Below are 4609 nucleotides of genomic sequence, written 5' to 3'. Positions count from 1 at the left end.
ACAATAAAATTGTGAGAAAGAGTTATTAAGTATAGGTTTAAATTGGATATTAATATTTCTAAAAATTAGTTTGGCTTCATGTGAGGTAGAACAACTACAAAAGTGATTTACTTAGAAAATTATTGAAAAAGTATTGATGTAAATATAAAGATTTATATGTGATTTTTATTGATTTAAAAAAAATTTATAACCATATATAAAAGAAGTACTTCAAAAAATTAAAAAAAAAATGTTTTGATCGCTTATATTAATGGCATATAAGATATGTATAAGAGAATAATTAGTGTAAAAACTTTTGGTAGTGAAACAAACAACTTTTCTATAAAAATTAAACTACATCATCTTTGAATCTTTGTGTGTTTAAATGAATCTTATATATTTTAACGGAGCATGTTCGGTAGAAAATTCTCAAATGCAACTGTTAAACCCGATCCCTCGACCTGATTCAGCAATTCGTGTCGTTTGCCCAGTAAACGACGGTGGTAACAGAATATTGTAGAAGAAAACAAGGGCTCCCAGGAGGCAAAGGACAGAAGACCAAAGTGATAAAATCATCGGTGATGGAAGATTTCGATGAGAAGGTTTCGACCAAAGATTCGATGGAAGTCGAAGAAATGGTGTCCGAATCAACTAGCATCATTCCTTTACTTCGCAAGTTTCTCGAAATTCAGCAACGCAGAGCGGAAGCATATTCCGAACTGAAAAGGTATATTAAATAGTCGGACAGCTCCAGGAATGCGAAGAACAATTTGTTAGCACTGTTAGGGGAAATGTTGTTTTATTCAATTGAAAATGTAGAATCTATGTACAAAAATGTGCAGTCTTAGCCGTGATGTTGATGCTAAATTCCCAGAATTTAACCGTCGGGTGGCACTATCTGAGAAGAATGTTTTCAAGTTTAGATTTAGATAAAGATAGGCATGCAATTCATGTAACATTATGCGTCAGCGTTGTTATTAAGAATTTAGTGCTCAAGTATTTTCTTCTCCAAGTGAAATTGGAATATCATTGACACCTTATCCAATATCTAATATTGCAGGGGTTTTTCTGAGTACGTCACTTCTGGACGAGAACAAACTTACCGACAACTTTGCAGTGAAATCATAGTAGAGTTCAACGATTGTTCAAAAAAAAGTGACAAATGATCCCAATTTTGCTTTATTTTTCAAACCATTTGTCTTTTTTTGTAAGCATTTTTTCCTGCTTTAGTATAGGTCCTTGAGTTGGAGTCAGAATTCCGGAGTTCTGACTATTGTCGACTTGATCTAGCACAGCTGCTTAGAGCTGTTCAAGATCAAGAAAAGCAAAAACTACATCTGGTATGTCTCTATTATTCTCAGATGATTGCTTGCAACCTAGAAGTGCCAGATTTCCAACATCGGTGCATGGAATTAAGGCTCTGATGCTAGACATGCTCTCTGTGTCATGTTGATGATCAAACTAACGTGTGCTCCCTGCGTTAGATAAGCGAGATATAAAGATAATTGTAGGTGACAGATACTAGATTGTACCTAAGTTTTGATGACCATACCTCACTGTCAGTTCTGTGTACTATATCTGAACAATTTTCTGTCTATGTGACACCCATATGTTTATTCTAGTATCATGACGTTATACTGTTTCAACATGTTTTTCACAGAGACGAAAAGGCTCTATACTCCTCTTTAAATGATTGGTTACTTCTTCTGCTGACCCTCTTAGTATCCAACAGGTTATTCGTGTTTCATGGTCTTATGTGTCTGGCCGCATTGAATATAGTGATTCAATATTAGGGTCATTATCTTAAAGGTTCTTCTTAACCTGTTATCCACACAAATTCAGGCTTCAAAACGGGCCTGTTGAGAATAGTTATGTTATGCCCCTGGTAACAGTCTTGGGTTTTGCCTTTTTCTTTGGCTTCAATTTGTCCTAGTTCAATTCAAAAAACAAAACATTCATTTTACGTCGGTGTGGCAACCAGTAACATGCTTTGACACCTATGCTTGCCCAGAAAAAAAAAAAAAAGCCATGACTAGACTAGACATCTTTTGTTTTTCTGATATAAAGGAATAACATTTCTCAAAATGCTCATACTCCATCCAGTTCTATCTAGTAAGCATATCTATGCAGGATAGAACATGCATCAACCTTTTATTGTCATGCCTTTTTGCATTTGGTAAAAATTGATCCCTTCATCATTGTATTTCTTTGTTTTGAATTCTGGATAATTTTTGGCTTTTCTTGAGTGATTTTGAGATATGCATTCTAATTGAACTGTGTTGTCCCAAAGGTCTATTTGCGTTTTTTTTTCCTTCTCTTGTTTAAATTATTTCTTTTTGTTATGCTCGGAGTATTTTGGTTACACCTGGAATTTTTCTCTTCTTTTTTTTTCTCAGGTTATACTCACAACTCAAATGTACATGTGGTGCCTATCTGACTCGCCCTTAGAGTTGGAAATATGGGCAGGCCCAACTTTTAAAAGCCTGAGTCCTAAAGCCCGATTTTTCATTTTTAACCTCGTTTTTCAAGTCCGGTCTTTATGTAAAGGGTTCAGGGTCAGACCTGTAAGTCCTTTTTAAATTAAATTAAATATTATAAACTAATTAAAATATTTTAAAATTAAAAAAAATAAAATGCTCATAATTTTTTAGAAATTAAACAACACATATTTAAAAATCTAGTAATAAAATTCAAATCTTGGTTAAAAAATAATTTATTTTTTGTAAATAAACAAACATAATAATTATAAAAAAAATAAAAAATATCAAAAATTTTATACCATTTACTGATATTTATTAAATTATATTAAATTAATTTTAAAATAAATTAAAATTAATAATAATATAATACAGCTCAATTACTTAAAAAAAATCATTTTAAAAGTCCGAACCCTTATTTAAATAGGGTCATAAAGCTCAACTCTTATTCCCAACTTTACTCGCCTTTGCTGACTAGTGCTTTCCTTTAAAGACAGCTACTATTCAGTTGCTGAAGAAAGCTGGTCGCTCATCTGAACTTTTGGCTAGTCACGAGAATTGCAAATTCACAAAGCCCCAAGAGCATGAATGTGTTCGTGTTCATGAGATCACAGAAACTGCCGGGACCGAGGAGGCTGAGGCAGATGCTGAGTATGATAATGCTCTCAAGAAAGCAATCAGAGGCGTCCAGGATGCTATCACCGCCACTAATGAACATCTAGAAGAAGTCAGATATGAAATTGCCGCCCTTGAAGCTAAGTGATCCCTCGTTTTGAATTTTGTTTACGGAGGTTGGTTTCTTGCCAATACACACTTTGAAGCATATAATTATTTGCAGAGCGTGAGATAGTCTGAATTAGAGTCGAGGGTAAGAGTCAGGTCTGGAAGGATAAGTTTGAAGGCTCTGTTTAAATAAGAGTTTGGGCTTTAAAAATAATTTTTTAAAATAATCAGACTTAACGGCCTGGCTCTGATAAACCCTGTAAAAAAAAAGCTCGAGTTCGAGTGGCCTTTCAAGTCCTATTATATTATTATTAATTTTTTCTTTAGTAGAACACATGTTTAAAGCTAAAGACCTGCTCGCCTGAAACCTGATCCTACACATATTATATTATTATTAATTTTAATTTATTCTAAAATTAATTTAATAAATATTAATGTACAGTATAAATTTTTTTATTTTTCTATAATTATTATGTTTGTATATTTATAAACAATGAATTATTTTTAACTAAAATTTGAATTTTATTACTAGACTCCTAAATGTATATTTGTTAATTTTTAAAAGATTATGAGGATTTTAATTTTTTTTAATTTTAAAATATTTTAATTAGCTTGTAGTGCTTAATTTTATTTTAATTTTTTAAAACAGGGCTTGCGGCTCTAACTCTAAACCTTTTAAATAAAAACCGAACCTTAAAAAAAAGTTGAAAAATGAAAAACTTGACTTAAAAACTCGAGTCCCTATAGGCTAGGTCAAAAGGGCGAAGGGCCAAATTTATCAGTTTCCCAGCTATAGTCTGAACGGGTTGATATAGAGAATTGGGCAGTTTTGCGCCCAATAGCTTTACGTTTGTGCAGCAGTGTAGCCATGAAAATGTAAATAGAGTGACAGGCACTATAATTGGATTAATAGCTCATAGATGTTGTTTAAACACCATTAGTTTATCTGTTGGTTAAAAAAAACAAAACACCATTAGTTTATATTAAAATAGCAATATATCCATGCAATGCTTGGAATCTATGCTTCTTGCTCCATTAACTGAAGGCTTGTGAATAGTTTCTATACAAAGCAGTGTAGATACATGACACAGAATGAAGCTCTTGTGCTTAGCAAGGACACGTTTGGTAACGTAACATTTGGCACCCGAAAGCTCAAAATGAATACTTTCTAATGTTTGGACATAGCTTTTTGCCCAAAAGGACTTTTTTAGAATCACACTGAAATGGGCCTGAATCGGATTTTGTCAACAAATATTTTTAACTTTTGGGATGTACATTTGGGCGATGCAAGGCAAAGACTTTTGACTACCCTATTATTTTTATCACATATATTTTTTAAACATTATTAATATATTATATTTATATAATAAAAATTATAAATAATAAAAATTGATGTTCTTTTTGATAACTTTAAATTCAAAAATACTTTT

At 32.2% G+C, this 4609-nt stretch overlaps 1 pseudogene; it reads left to right on the top strand.

Moving 5' to 3' along the window:
* Nucleotides 1-481: 481 nt before the first annotated feature.
* Nucleotides 482-3219, top strand: LOC129310478 (uncharacterized; annotated as a pseudogene).
* Nucleotides 3220-4609: the final 1390 nt, after the last annotated feature.

This window comes from Prosopis cineraria, unplaced genomic scaffold, assembly GCF_029017545.1.
Source record: "Prosopis cineraria cultivar Desert tree isolate PC_DT_omini unplaced genomic scaffold, ASM2901754v1 PC5, whole genome shotgun sequence".
Classification (NCBI taxonomy): domain Eukaryota; kingdom Viridiplantae; phylum Streptophyta; class Magnoliopsida; order Fabales; family Fabaceae; genus Prosopis; species Prosopis cineraria.
Note: the sequence above shows the minus strand (reverse complement) of the source record. Positions and strands in the feature narration are given on the sequence as shown.